Consider the following 16,834-nt stretch of genomic DNA (forward strand, 5'->3'; position numbering starts at 1 on the left):
TTCTCCCATAGTACTTAGTTAAATAGATGAGAATCTCCACTAACTAACCAGAATCTCAACTAAAAATTATAGTACTGTGATTTGTGAAGTATTTAGTAATTCCTTAACAAAATCGTACTAAATCATGAAAAAGTTAATTGGTTCACATTCATAAGTAAATAGCTGAAAAGATGAAAAATAAACAGAAATAAAAAGCACATTTTGTAATATGTAATTTAAACTTTGTCAAGGACATGGACATACCTTCTTTTCTGTTATACGTAAACAGTAAAATGGATGCTTCTGCATACAACTAAACACAGAAGATGAGACAAAATAGGAGCTCAACTTTAACTCCTCTGGGCAGTGATTATATTAGAACTGTGGCAGTTACAATGACGTGATTAACTAGCAGATTGAGCTATTATTCATGGCAGGTAACTAAGCAGTTGTGGCAGTGATGTTGGTGGCCTCTTCCCATCAGATAGCTTTACTAGCACAGACAGGATGCCTGGAACCAGGCAAGACAGAAAAGCAAGATGCAACAAAATCCATCTCTAATTTTAAATATTGCTGGAAATCATGCTAGAAAATTCTTTCCTTTGGAACTAGAATACAGATGTTCTCAGATGCTGACCAATATTTATTTCCACCCATCTTGGTGTGCAGATCAATGTATGAAACACTCATCTATACATCCCCATTATATTATAGAAAAATGTAATTCTAACATTTACTGGGAAAAATGTCTGTTGGTAGGTACAGCCATATATGTCATTATAGAAACAGATGGTCAAAGTGAGTCCATTTCACAGACAGAATATTCTGTGGGCCTTTTTATTCTGAATAACCAAACCAAACCAAAGCACAACACAGAAGATACTATTATGTCTTCTCTCATTTGCTTAGCAGCTTTACCTGTGAAATACAACCATAAAACCACAAACTGTAATCCCACATAGTGTTATTTTCCTATAACATTTAACCAAACATTTAAGCATTCCTATTCATAAATCCAGATATTTGAAAAGATGGAAGGACATGTGGGGTATTTTTACTTTCCCACATCATGACCTCCAGTGAAAGGAAAAATCACATTTTTCATTCTTAAGCTCTTTGAGTTAACCAACAGTCTTTATAAAAGAAAGAAGTAACTCATCTTAATTGCATTCAAGTCTTTAATGACACCTTAAGAAAAAAATCACATGTTTACAAGGCAAATTCCAATACCAAATGTTTGAAAAGCATGTGCTCTTTGCATATATATATTATTTTTAGTGAAAAAATTTAAATACAAAAGTTGAAATGTTAATAATCAAATTAATAGTCTACCTGGAAAATATTCAATACTAAATTTCACACCATGAGATTTCATAAGCACACATGTTGCTATCTAGATTCTCAGTATGAAAGCTTCATCAGTATAACCTCTCCAAAATATACTTTACCTTCATTTTATTAAACAAAGACAATATTAGGAGAATTAGAGATGAAAATTATGAGTACATAAGACTACAATAGCAACTAGTAAGTGAAATGGCAAAAATTATTGAAAATTACATTCCTAACATACATCTACATATACAGCAATGGAAACTCAGGTGCGAAAGGAATTCTGGTTATCTACTTTAAGAAAGAGCTGATGAAATATGAGGTTTAAGAGTACATCTTTAGTGCCTCTGCACCTTAAAATATTGTCGAGTATTAATTTTTCATCAAGTTGTCATTTTCTCTGACATTTGGTTTTATTAATCAAGGCATTTATCATTAATTTGTAGAAAATACCATAATTAAACCAAATAAAATAAAATCCTTAAAAGGCTAAAATTAGAATGCAAGTGAATTAGAACTTCGACATTAGCCTGTTGACATACAGGGGCTTTTTGGAAGAACGGGAATCAAGCTTATTTTTTTTTTCCCAGTGGTTTTGGTTCCTGAATCTTAGGGCTGACTGGTTTTTAAAAAATGTTATAAAAGATTTGATTTAAAACTCTCTGACAGTTTTGACATTCAGGTGAAAGTACCGCTGCTGCATTTGGAACAATTTGCATATCCCATTGCTAAACGGAATGTTTGAGGTGTACACTGGTGTAAAGAAATTTAAAACAAGCTATCACACATGCTTAAGTGTATGTATTCACAAAACTGATGGTTGGGTCGCGTCTCCCCATCCTCCTCCCAAAGAAATCTATGATTTACTCTTCTATAATAAATTACTCTAACATGTTATTCTCACTGGAAGATCTAACCATGCATGCAAGCAGCAAAGTAATTACAGCCTCTTCCCGTCTAAGAAACCTCCTTCAATCCCTATGAGTTCTTGTTATACAATATAGCAACACAAGTCTTTGTAAATTTCTTGCCTAAAGCACTGGACTTCTGTTTAAGGGCAGCCATTACATCTCATCAGAAAGTTCTGCTGTCCCAATAAGAGCATTGTCATCATTTATAGTGATTGTAAACTTCTCCCTGAGAAGAAAAAGAGTTGAATTTTGGCTTTGAGCCAATCTGTACTCTTAAGGAAAGCATAAGTTTTAAAAATCAAGAGTTCCAAAGTAATTTTGAAAGAAGGAACAAAATGCATTCCTATAGAGAAGGCAGACAGGGTACAGAAATACTAAATTAAGGTGCCACCACCACAACTCAGTTGGCTAATCTTCAGCCAGCAAGCACTCCTTTATGGGTACCAGTTTCTGTCCAGTCTGCTCCACTTCCCATCCAGCTCCCTGCTTGTGGCCTGGGAAAGCAGTCAAGGACGGCCCAAAGCCTTGGGATCCTCCTGCACCTGCACAGGAGACCCAGAAAAAGCTCCTGGTTCCTGGCTTCAAATTGGCACAGCTTCAGCAGTTATGGCCATATGGGAAGATGAACCAGTGGATGGAAGATCTTTCTGTCTCTCCTTTATGTACACCTGCCTTTCCACTTAAAATAAATAAACGTTTAAAAAATAAAAGAAATACTAAATTCAGCTGAAGTATTCTGAGATATCTTCTTTTTACTTGTAATTTCAGAATATTACTTCAGTAGACACAGAAAAAAGGCACTTAATGTGTTAACAAGCAATAAAAGAATGATCATAGGTAGTACATTCAAGACTTTAAATAGCATAAAACATGTCAAGAATATAAAATTCATTCAAGTAAACATCATTGGGCATTACCTTCAGTCTTCAGAGTCTCACAGGACAACTGTCAACACTTCTTTTTGTGTAGCTGTAAAAAAGAAATACTAAATCACAAGACTGCCAAGGAAACATTTGTTTTTCTATATTATCTTTGTGATTGATCAGGAGAAAGAGGTAGATAAGAGAGTTGTGTATTTCAATTAAAACTACAGTTCTATAAAAAAAAATGTAACACACTCAGGTGTATATGTGCAGTAAAAGTAGGCTGTTAACAATGGCAAAAATGTTTAAGTGTAATTTATTCTGTGCATTTTTATGACCAAGATAGGCAATAAAGTGCTTAACTACAGTATCATTAGAAACTCACTAATAAAGCAACTTACATTTATATTTTAAAAGCTAACAAATAGTCTTCAAACTATTTATTTTTTATTCTTAATGAAAACCTTATAAAGTTCTATGAAATATACCACTGGTAGGCACTAATGAATTAAGAAATACAACATTAAGAAGCAAATACAACATATGAGACCTGCCATATAAATATGTGTATACACATACACACATATGTGGGTAATGGCAGAGATGTTTACATAGGCCAAAAAAAAAAAAAAAGGAAACACAAAGAATGAAACAAAATGGTGATAAAAGAAAACATTTGTATAATTTGAACTTGTATATAATGTACAACAGGAGGAGCCACCGCCCCACCAGATATAGAGGTAGGGTTGCCATACAAATGCACGAGTCATTTTTACATTCCTTAACATCTAAATGTATTTGCTATTATGGAGGCAAAGCTGGGACTGGGACCTACTTGTGCAGTAGACAGGACATTACTGTGGCTCCTTTAAAGCCAATTTGGTGAATGTGATTATAAAAATATTTGCAACAATTCTTCTATCAAAAATTGAGTTTGATATTATGTGACCTTTGAAAGTGATCTCTCCAAATTCGCGATGAAATCTCAATGATAACCTTGATGTCATATTTACTAATAATCTCCTCAGAGATTTAGCTGTTCAAGTCTCCAAACGATCTTTACTAATGAAGGGAAATACATAAACATTAGCTGATCTATAAGCTCATGCACCTACAGTTAAAGACTCATAACTATTTTATGTCTGAGGATTCTAATAGACTGGATGTTTAATACGCATTTATAACATCTTCACAATGGGAAAACAAAGCCACAAACAGCCAACCAACCATATCATTAAAATAAAAGAAATGTGAGTTTAGGTTGTACCAATGGAAAAAGGGAAAATGGGATTTAGAAAAGCAAAGTGGCAGTCCTGTAATATCCAAGGTAATAGGAACAGATAAATAGAGGATGTGCAGGAATGGAAAAAGAAAATGGAAATGGAAAATCTCTATGTGCAGGTCATAGGATGGGAAGGGGTAACTTTCAAATAATTAGCCATTGTATCTTGTATTTTAAAAGGTGATTTTGTTTTTCTCTCTATTTTCCCCTATTAAAATGAAAAAAAAAACCACATGAATTCAAACACTCTTTTTGTTTTTGATCATGTATCCCATTTTTATGAATGGTGCCTGCCACATGAGGAACCAATGAATATTTATTAAATATAAGAATGAACAGTCTGACCAACATTATAAAACAGGAAATGGGTCGGCACTATTCACAGATAAAGAAATTTAGGCTCAAAAAGTTACATGTTACAAATATATCATAAAATGTTAAAAATTGAGGAAACAAACTGTAGGATATATGACCTTTCTTTGTACTATTTCAAAATTATCATTTTGCAAATTTAAAAGCATTCTGAAAATCTTAAAGAAAATATTTAGAGTGAAAAGACAAAGCCTGGAAATTTTAATATAAATGTTTTTAACTTAGAGTGAAGTAACTAAAAGACAGCTTTAGTGATGATAAAAATGCTTTTTAAAACTGAAAAAAAAACCCAAAATTACATTAAATTAAACTTTGTCTTTCTGTGATACCAAACTCCTATAATTAATTATTTTTCCACTCAATCTTGATTCTGGTAGGGGAAAAAAACAATAAGGAAATAAATTATTAGATTTTAATATAATATTAGTACCATAACACACAAGCAAGGCAAAGGCACTGAGAGTTACATGGGCTAATATTTTAGATCAGTTTGGACAGAGAAGTTTCTCAGAGGAGGTGACAAACAGAAGGAACATGGGTGGGTGAAGTAGAAAGAAAGTAAAAAACCAAACCAAAAACAAACAAACAAAAACAAAACAACAACACAGGGGCTATCTGGACTTAATAGGACTTAATAAGATTAAGATAAGGCACATTAGAGTGCTAAGTACAGTGGCTACAATGGCACTCAATAAATGCAATTTTATTATATTACTATTATCTTCATAAATGGTGAAATTCTTCACTGGATTAAAAATCCATCAGAGGTTATTTTTATCCTTGTTATAGCTCCTTAAAAACCTCAATAAGCATTTACAGAATAGAAAATAGGATGACACATTATTCAGTACATTAAATGGAAAAAGTAAACAGACAATATGAATATGAAAAGGTTACCATCATGGGGCTGAATCCACCTAACTCTACTATATCAATGCCACATAATGATCAATCTTTCTTAGACTAAAAAATAAGCCAATCACTAAACATCTTTGGTTATTATGTCATAGATTATAAAAGACGAGAAAAGAATCACAAACTACAAAATAATAAATATTGGGAAACTGCCTTGATCATTTATATGCTGTGTCTACCTCCGTCAGGTAGCCATGTTCTTCTAGTCCAAGGACTTAGCTACAGAGGTATCTAAGGCTTTAATGCATTGTTAACAGAAGCATAGGGCTCGTATTAATAGCTTAGCTTACCTGAATTGAGCTAAAAGTATTTTCAAGTTCTGATGAACTACAGTTCAAACCAACAAGCCAAGAAAAAAACAAACCTGAAAACTAAATTTCGATTAAAAAATCACCAAGTGTTATCTCTCAGCCCTGCTGGAAAAGAGTAGAAGAAAAGATAGGTTGTGATCTAAGACTGAAATATAAGCAACTATGTGATGCTGGCTTTGGAAGAAATAACTAAGCAGAACAGGTCAGGAGGACTCCAGTATGGAGTAAACTCATCAGCATTTCCAAAGCATGAAAACAACTGACTGATCATATGGAAAATATAAAATATTAAACTCTGTTCTCTAGCTCTCTTCCCAGGTATCAAAATATATGTGAATATATATCTGAATATAACAAGTAAAATAGTAAAAACAAAAAAATGTAAGTGGTACTTCCCAAAGTTCATTGTGAAATGGAATTAAAGATTAGTTTATTTGGTGCAAACTTTGGAAATTCATGCAAAGCTTTTCATAAAGTGCATTTCCCATGAGCTGTTTGAAGAACCCCTGCATGTATATAATATTATAAGCTTCAAGATGGGAACATCTTTTTGGCACTTGTGCAGTTCATGTACCGTAACATAAATATTTGTGAATTTTATTATTTAATCTTAGGGTAAAAAATATGAAGATATACTTAGCAGTTCATGGAAAAACATAACTGCATGATAATTTAATATGGTGCAAAATAATTCTGAAATCCATGAATAATTGTATATATGCAATTTATATGTATTTTTGAAGGTCCTTGAATCTTCAAAATATAACTAATTAATCACACTAATATCTACGTGTATGATGTTTACAGGCTGAGGAGTCTTTGTAAAGAAATAACTATCCTATTTTTAGAAAATAAGAAACCACTAACAAAATTGCAAATTCTATTTTTAAACAACTGAATATATGTATAAACATTCATTAAATGTCTATTAAATTGGTTAAAATATATTAAAATATAATAATCTGAATTAATAAGTATAATATCTGAAATAATTATTCAAAAGTAATAAAAGTGATGCAAATTAAAAACAAGTATTCAATAATGAATTGGCTAAACAAAGTATATGTCGCATAATATTAAACATTCATATGCAAGTAAAAATTTATTATATCATTAAGCTTAAAATAAAGGTTTTAAAATGTAGTAAGATACTAATTTTTAATAATTTGTGCACATAATATATTAAAAGATATATGCATAATGCTTGACTGTACACATATATAAATGTGGAACTGCATATAAAGGAGTGTGCACATGTGTTTCAAAAAACACATGTGATTTTCAATGGCCTATTCTATATTTTTACTTGTATTTACTTCAGGTATTAAAATTATGAAACTTTTTTTCGTTAAGATTTCTTTCTTAATTTTTTTATAGCAAACAGATTACATTTTTATCCTTCATGTACAGAATATATACACCTGTGTCTGCATGTAAACATTTATTTTCATCTATTTTATTTTTTTAACGATTTATTTACTTGAAAGGCAGAGTGAGAGAGAGAAAGCTCTTCAATCTGCTGTTTCACTCCCCAAATGGCTGAAATGACTGCCTGTAGCTGGACTGATCTAAAACCAAGACCCAGGAGCCTCAGCTGGGTCTCACTTACGGGTGCACGCTTTACCTGCTATGCCACAGTGTGGGCCCCTCATCTACCTGAGAAAAAAAGAGCAAGAAACATAAATAAGAATGGTCTTCCACTTGTTGCTTCACTTTCTTAATGCTTGTAATAGCCAGAACTAGCCAAAGCCACGAGACCACAACTCCACCTGGATCTCACTTCTGGATTAAAAGGACTCAAGCAATTGGACCACTAACTGCTGCCTCCTAGGATGCATTAGCAGGATGCTGGGTCATAAGCAGGGCAGCCAAGATTTAGACTGAAGAATCGTATCTGGGATACTGAGCATCTCAATCAGGGCCTGAAACTGCTGCATTACAAAGGTACAGAACACTTTAATGAGTTAAAAAAATCAAATTAAAGTGTGAAATATGAAAGCAACTTCTGAAGATGGCTCTAGGTTAGTATTTAGAGAGATAGCTTATTTTAAGATCAAAATTGCATTGTTCTGGTCCTAACCACACAGAGGGCGGCACCCTTTGCTCTGTAGTCCATATGTGTCACATATTTTTCAAAGAAAATGCCATGTCACTGATTTAAAGTCTAAGATTAAAAAAAAAAAAACAAGGCCTCTAATATTTTAAACTCTTACTTCCCTACATGATCTATGATTTGTTTAATTCTTAAAACGTTTTAACAATCATTGAAATATTTATGGGCTACACTGTGTTGTTCCAATATATGAATATAATGAGTACTGATCAAAATAAGTGATTAACATTTTCCATTCTTTGACATTATTTTTGGATTGAATGCTTAGAGCTTCTTTCAAATAATTGTTCATACAATATCTACTACATTTTTGTCAACTATAGTCTTCTCACTACACTGAATAACACTAGGAACTTACTCCTTTGCTCTTAGAGTACCCATACTTCAAAACTCTATTTCAACCATAAGACCTCCAAACTTCAAATAATCACTATTCATCATTTAGAATATTAAAAAAAATTAGTTAAGTGGGGTCTGCATGGTGGTTCAATAAGCTAGTCCTTCACCTGCAAGTGCTGGCATGACATGTGGACACCAATCAATGTCCCAGCTGCTCCATTTTCAATCTAGCTCTTTGCTTGTGGCCTTTGAAAAGCAAGAGAAGATGGCCCAAAGCCTTGAGACCCTGCACCCATGTGGAAGACCCAGAAAAAGCTCCTAGCTTCAGATCAGCTCAGCTCTAGCCATTGTGACCATTAAGGGAGTGGACCAGGGATAGAACATTTTCCTTTTTGTCTTCTCTGTAAATCTGCCTGTCTAATTAAAGTAAAGTAAATATTTTAAAAATGTTTGGTTTAATTTCCACATAGGAAGAATAACATGTGGTATTTGTCTTTCTGTGTCTGGCTTATTTAACATGGTATACTCTGGTTCTACACATTTTGCTTCAAATGACAGGCTCTTCCTACACATGAGTAAATTCTATTTGCAATAAATACCACATTTCCCTTACCCACTCACATAATATGGACCGTTTTGGTTGAGTTCTATCTTAGCTATTGTGAAGAATGCTGCAAGAAATACGTTGGAGCAGGTATCTCTTTGATACAATGATTTTGTGTCTTTTGGATATAAATCCAGAAGTTGGATTCCTGGATTATATGGCAGCTCTATTCCACTATCTTAAGAAATCTCCATTGTTTCCCATACTGACTGTACTAATTTACATTGCCACCAACAGTGTTTGAAGAGTTCTACTTTCTCTAGGCACTATCTAGCATGTTACTCTCTGGATTTGTTTGCTTCTGTTTTTATAAAAGAATGAGATGAAATCTTATTGTGGCTTTGAAATGTTCTTCTATGACAGCAGTTATTAACCTTTTTGTTCATATATTTGCTACCCTTTTGTATTTCTTTAAGAACTATGTATTCAGGTTCTTTGCCTTAACTGGACTGGTTATTTTTGTGGGGATTGTTATATTATAGTGTTAAATCTCCTGGAAGTTAAAAAAGCAGGTTAACAATATCTATCTATTCCTATTTTTCCTGAAGATTTTCTCCATGAACTACAAAGATTTTAGGAGAGACAGAAAAGGTAGGCAGGCAGGAAGGCAAAATAAGATTTGATAAAATAATAGCAAACACTTATTTTTTCACATGTATTCTAGCTTTCTTCAAAGACAGATTTTAACTGACCACATCTCTATAATTCTAAAAAGAGAAACAACTTGGAATACAGGAAAGATAACAATTTTGAGGTTAGATTTATATAGTAAGCATACTCAAGGAAAATAGATAAAAATACACATGAATTTCAAAGATATCACTAATACAGAGAGACAAACAAAATATGCTTGAATATGAATAGAGTGAGAGTTGTTCCAAATCCATTTTGGAAACAAAGTTACATATTTTGCAAATGAAGAAGTTAAAGGCAAACAAATTCCAGGGCTGCCATTACAGTGTACCAAATTAAGCCACCACTTGTGACACCAGGATTTCCTATAAGAGTTCTGCTTCTAGTTATAGTCATTCAACTATCATCTAGCTTTCTGCTAAGTCATCTGAGAAGGCAGATGAAGATGGTCAGTAAGAATCTGTGGGAGCATATGGGTGCTCACCTGCATGGAACAGCAATCTCTGTTGGCACACCCAAGATCTGTGGCTGGGAACAGGCCTGGTTGTGGAGCTAAGGGAATGCCCCAGCTGGGTTAAGTTTCCTACTGGTGAGTGCAAGAGTCGGAATGGGAACAGCGGGCTGCACTGTACATGGCTGCAGTCTCTCTCAGCATGGGTGTGGACTGGGTCTGAGATGTGCCATACTGGCTAGACTCCAGTCCCACTAGTATTCATGGGACCCAGCATGGGGATAGACAGGCTGGGCTAGGTCTCAGCCCCCACGGAACCACATGAGAGCAGTGTCTAAGTGTGAACCAAGTGTGGCTGGGCTATAGTGCTCAACATTAAGAATCGGAATGGGTGTGGGTCAGTTGGGCAAGGACTCTATTCCTGCCAGGACAAGAGGTGGACAAAGTCAACCCAGGCTAATGGCCCACCAGTGTGCGCAACATCTGCATTTGAGAGGAGACCTAATACAAGAACTTGAGGAACACCTCTGTCAGGATGCAGTCCTTGCAGATGAGCACAAGAACCAAGGCAAGCAGCAACCAAGACTAGGTCAGGTTACAGTACCACTGACATACAGAAGTCAGGTCTGGGGGCAGGACAGCTGGGCCAATTCATAATATCCCCTGGCAGATCTGAGAACCAGGACAGGGTACAGGAAGGGCTGAATCAGGCAGCAACAAAAGTCAATTCACATTAGGACAGGGACTAGGGGCTGGTTGGGCCTAGCTAGGCTGCAGCACCCACCAGCATAAGCTGGAACTGGGGGCAGGCTAGATCAAGCCAGGCTGCAGAACCCATTGGTGGATGTTACGGTGAGCTGAGCTTTGCCAGTCTGTGGGAGGTAGGTGGGTGCTGGGTCCATAAGCTCTGGTGGCGGGGGACCTGGCATGTCCCAGGTCATCTTGCCAAGGTCAATGGGCCCACCTGGGTGGTGGGTGCCAGATCAAGTCCCAGGGTTGTGGCATTAGGGGGCGCCCAGATCGCCTGACCTAGGTCCTTGGACCTGCCTGCACGGTGGATGCTGGATACACGAGCCCTGTGGATGGGGGGTGTCCAGTGCGTCCCAAGCCAGAAGAAGGTCAGAACAAATTGGACAACTACCCCACCCAAACAATGACAGCAAATATCTGGGCAGAGACTCCAAGGTCAACTATGTCAACCAATGGACATTGGAAGGGTTTGCTCATCCTTGGATCAGTGAGACTGACAACATTTCAGAACAACTGAAACCACCTGGGGAGAACCCTCAGAGCATGTGCCACATTGGAACCCTGAGTTGATATTGGGTGGTTATTACACATTCCTGAGTACTGGAGCAGTTGGGAAGCTTGGTATGGCTTCTCTTATTTCCCCTCACTCCTCAGAAACAGGAAGAAGAAATAGACAATTTGGAAACAATGATCACACCCACTTTTCCCTAACTCTTGATCCTTCCCCCCAATCAACGATGTTAATATCATTTAAAATACATACATACATACAAACATACCAAAGTTTATGGGCCCTGCCACCCAGTTGAAACACTCAAATGGACTCCGGAGTTCAGGCTTTAGCCCAACCCTGGTTATTTGTCATTTTTAGTGTGAACCAGTAGATGAATGCTTTGTCTCTCTCTCCATGTCCCTCTCTGTCAATATTCCTTTCAAATAAATCAATCTTTTAAAAAGTGATACAATTTTCATGCTGCCCTTTTCTATATAAAAATTGTTTTTGTTTGTGTGTTTAATCCATAATGCTGAATATAACATTCAAAATTCACCTACACTTTAATCTGGTAGGTCCATTGCAACTGACACTAACATTTTATTAATGGCCTTTCTCAATTTAGGACAAAAAATAATGGAATGTTAAAAGCAATTTTCTTTTCAATAATAAACAATTATTTTCTAAAAATAATTTAAGTATAAGGTTTAGTTTTATCTTATCAAAAATAGCAAATGAAAACAAACTTACTAATTTACAAAGAAAATCTGAAAGAATCTTTACGTTCACATGGTCAAGAGAAGAAAACGCATTCTTTCTGAGATTTGAAAAAGCTAATTAGGTCTAGCCTAACCATAATAGTGTTTTCTAAGATATAAGTATTAGTGTTGGATTTGGTTATTAATAGAGGTTTCAAAACATCAGAGAAATCTGAGAATTTCCGCAGTGGACTTCCCCAAGTATCCTGCATCAAAGTGGCCTAGTGAAAGCCCATGCTAAAGCCATCCAAAATCAAACCAAATTCCATTGAGCCAGAGCTCAAGGCAACAACAAAAGACCATTCACTTGACTCAATTATGCTTGCAGTTAGGTACTGTAGTTTCCTTCCAAAAAGAGGGGAAAAGTTCAGAAAGATTATGTACTAAATACTGCTTTTAACCCCCAAATCCAATTAATTTATTTTTTCCTTGTCTCTTTAAAAGTAACTCAAGCCCTTCTCTTTATTATGTGAAGTTTCACTCTGTTTATTTTTATTTCCCAATAGCAGAACAGCATAAATTCCTAGAAACCAACACACCAAGCAGTAAGTTAAAATTCAGTTAGTATATATAAAAAGTGCACAGTCTAGCTTATTACTTATTAACAGGTAAACAGAATGCATATCTAAATTATTTACTTAATCTGTTTCAACTTAAAACTTCAAAGTTGTTTTTTTTTTTTTTTAAGCTTGGAATATATACCATTTCCATGGATTCATTAAACAAGTATTTAAAAATATTCTGTTAAGCCATTTTAATCAAAGCAATTTAAAAACACTGAAGTAAATGTGAAATCAAACATGTGCACAAGTACATAGGAAAACAGAACAGCAAAATTCATTTCCTAACAACTTACCCTTGTCCTTCCTTTACATACTTTATTCCACAATACTTCAGGATAGATTGAGAACCATTCAGTACTAAATCATACTAATGATGTTGATATAAGAATGATTTTGAATTTGCAGAATAGTCATTCTGAAGCAAACCATTAGAAATATATAATTAAAAATCAAAGAAAATGCCAATAAAACTGAAACCAGAATAATAAAGAGGGAGAATGAAAACTAGACAAAAGTCATCATTTTCTCCAACTGATTAGCAACTTAACTACTATACTGAACACTGACTGCTACCCAACACAAACACTGATTACCTGCAATTCTGGTTAACTATATCATTTGATGAGCTGAATGTTCACTAGGGGGAAATGTTTTTGATTTTTTAGTGCAAATGCAAGACATATTAGAAGGTTTTTCTACATGGGTAATTAGAGTATTACACTTTCATCTTTCATTAAAACTGAAAAATTTATATTGTTTTACAGAATGGATAATAATATTTTGCATATCATAGGCCTTCTTGGATTTTTTTTTTAAAAAGAATCTTTTCAGGAAAACTATCCCCTCATAAAAGCTTTTATATAAAATTTCCAGAAGTCCAGAGTCCTAATAAAAAATTCCTTGTCTTTTACTTAACAAAATTCTTAATGCTTAGACACAGAAGTTGTACTGACTATACAGTGACCCCAAGACATACCAAAGATGGTTGAAGTTGCTTTTTAATAACACCTTTAATAATGAGCTATTTTCTTACGATTTGTCTCCTTTCTTCTAAAGAGGGGGTATAAAAACAATTCCGGTTAATTCAGTCTTGGTTAAAGGTTAAATATGTCTCCTTTTAGGAAATTGCACTACCGGTTTTTTAAGCTTTAAAACAAAATAAGGCCACTTTGAAATCATTACACATTTTAGAAGTGCCAATAAAATTCTTCTTACATTTTTGTAACTGTCAGAAAAGGCAGGGTCAGAAAGAGAGCTACTAATTTTCATCTTTACTTTTAAAAAGAGAGGAGCAAACAAATCACATTGGCATTTCCTACCTTAAGATTCTAAGTGTTTTTGTTTGTGTATTATTTAAACTTTTCTGAGAACTCTGAGTTATTATTACTTCCCCCATTTCATTACTGTATAAACTGAGGCAAAAAGAGGCTCATGATAGGTCAAAAGGTAACCTACCGCTGATTGGAACAACTATGATTTTTATTGTTAACCTGGCTCAAAGTCTACACAGGCCATGTACTACATATACAGTCAAACTCTTTTATTATCTCATGAGTTTTCCTGTGTGATTTTTACATTGAAATCTCACCTATCTCTTCACTACCATGCAAGATACATTTTTACCGTTTAACATGGACACTCTCATTAGCAGAACTGTTCATAAGTTGCAGACAAAACTGGCACCACACTTGTGCAGCTGGCAGTCACATACCATCATAAATATCCTAGAGTCAATGCCCCAGATGGAAAAACAAGTCTCTACCAGCTCAGTGAATGTGAACGCACACAATAAACGCTGACCCCTCATTTCCTTTTTGGAAATGGGTCTTATAGGAGAGAAAATTGAATGATTATATTTTCAAGGCCCAACCAAGACAACACTATGAATGGACAATTTTATCATGATAACAATTTTAAAAGGTAGAATTGTCTATTATTCATAATTTTCCTGAAGAGAGGTACAAATCAGACTTCACAATTTATAGTCAGAAACCATTAGTTGCTTTGGTGGCCCAAGCAGTAGCAATATGAGTATTTTCTTGGCGTCTTCTCCCTGACAGATTGAGTGTTACCAGTGATAGCAACCAATTTGTAACTCAGGAATTGTTTGTGGTGTACCAACCTTTATTTAATGAATAGTTCCACAAAGAGCAAAGGTTGATTACCAAAATAATAAATATTTTCAAATTTCATCTTACATATTTCACACAGAAAAAAGCAACAGTTATAAATTAATTTCATTTAACTTTCATGGACTTGCTCCCTGCATATAAACGCAAACAAGCAAGTGCCAGTGAGGTACCAATACACGTATATACAAAAGGGCAAAACAAAGCATATTATGATGTCTGAATTTTTAAAACAGTTGATAATCACATGTCCACGGCAGTTAGTACAGTACAACAAATAGGAATACAGAAGCAAGACAATCCAAAGAAGGGGACTGTGATAACTAAAGATGCTGTTTTGCATTAGACCCAGGGAATTTTATGAAATAATTCCAAGCTAGCCAAACCATGCTGGTAATGAGAACCTATTTAAAATAGAAAATATGCCTAGAACATTGCACTACCAAGCATCTGTATACCTCTACATCATCTATTATGCCATAACAACATACATTTGAAAATCATCTACATGTTAACCTATTCCCTGCAATTAGTTCAATTAATTATATTATCAAGTTCTATATGCTTCGCTTTCAAAGTTTTCGAAAGTACAGTCCCATTACACTTATATATAATCAGTATCAAATAATTCAGAAATCATATCTCCAATTCAGATAGCATTTTAAGCAAGTATGCAACAATATAATTAACAATTATTGGGCCTACATTGTTCCCATACCTGCAACTGCTTTCTGGCTTTTTCTAGCTCTCAACATGTTTGTGACGTCTTTTATTTACTTTTTAGTCACTTTATCTACTCTGTCAATTATTATCAAATTTAGAATGAAATGCCAGTAAGAGAAATTAAAGTACGGTATAATATGAACAGCACTTATGAGCCACAATTAGAATTTGGGTAGCACTGCTTCTTAATTCTGTTGGGTTACTATTTTTCAGTGACATGAACAGGTTTAAAAAGCTGAAGACAGCTAGCGGTGAAACATTCAAGTTGTACCTGACCATAATATCAAATTAACACCTTAACCAAGCAAGCTGAAAAATGAAAGAATTTTGTATTAGGATTAATTTTGGCTTCCAACTAAGATAAAAAGCTTTATTCATAAATTAAAGTATATATTTTTTCCTATCTGGCATATAAAAATGGATAGCAGTTACATCATGAACTAGGAATATTTAGGTTACATCAAAATATAACCAACATAGTTTAAATATTAAGCAATTTGTTGATTTAAATTAATTGACTGTTTAGTTATATGCTTTAAGTGCTTAATAAAATCCCTGTATTCAGGTTACAGAGCAGAGATATTATTATTCTTTGGTTTCAAAAATGTATGCTTTTGCCTTAGTTTTCAGATTTTTCAGTATGGTTTCAATTATTATTTATGTAATGTCTTTTTGCTTTATGTGACTATTTTTTGGCCATATTATTGTGTTGTTGATTCTTCAATCCAAAACCAAGTTTGGTCTCTTAATTATCTTTTTCTTCTTCCAAAAGTTGTGTTGATGTGGAACATACTCTTTCTACCCCACAACATTTTAATTTCAGTAGCTCATCCTATCTACATCTACCTATAACTCTGTTTCCTATGGGACACTGGCACTGATCCAGATCATGGGGTTATGGATGGCTCCTTTTGATCACTTGAGTCTGGACCAATCACAATCTTAATCTCTTTCTTACTAAAAATCATGTAGGTTGGAAAGGTGTTCAGCCTGGTAATGAAGGTTTCCCTTGGGATACATACCATATTGCAGTGCATGGGTCTGACTCCCAGCTCTGCTCTCCATTCCAACTTATTGCTAATGAGCATCCAAGGAGACAGCAGTAATGGCTCATAAAATTTGAGTATTACCAACCATTTGGGTGATCTGAATTTTATTCTCAGCTCCTGGCTTCTGGTTCTGACCTGACTGAATCCCAACATCCGTGAACATTTGGGGAATGAACTAGTGGAAGAGTACTCTCTGTCTGCCTCCTACTCACTATCAACATTCTTTTCAAATAAAAATAAATATCTGAAAAGCATGAGTTTTAA

The 16,834-nt window shown here is 34.7% G+C and overlaps 1 protein-coding gene across 5 annotated transcripts in view; it reads right to left on the reverse strand.

Moving 5' to 3' along the window:
• The window catches only part of ZBTB20 (zinc finger and BTB domain containing 20), a 770,381-nt gene that overhangs the window by 634,953 nt on the left and 118,594 nt on the right, over window positions 1–16,834 (reverse strand). For all 5 annotated transcript variants that reach the window (XM_058661912.1, XM_058661911.1, XM_058661910.1 and 2 more), the window contains exon 2: window positions 3,140–3,191. The gene's annotated coding sequence lies outside the window, so the exon portion shown is untranslated. The remainder of the gene's footprint in view (window positions 1–3,139; window positions 3,192–16,834) is intronic.

The sequence above is a fragment of the Ochotona princeps genome, chromosome 3, assembly GCF_030435755.1.
Source record: "Ochotona princeps isolate mOchPri1 chromosome 3, mOchPri1.hap1, whole genome shotgun sequence".
Taxonomy (NCBI): Eukaryota; Metazoa; Chordata; class Mammalia; order Lagomorpha; family Ochotonidae; genus Ochotona; species Ochotona princeps.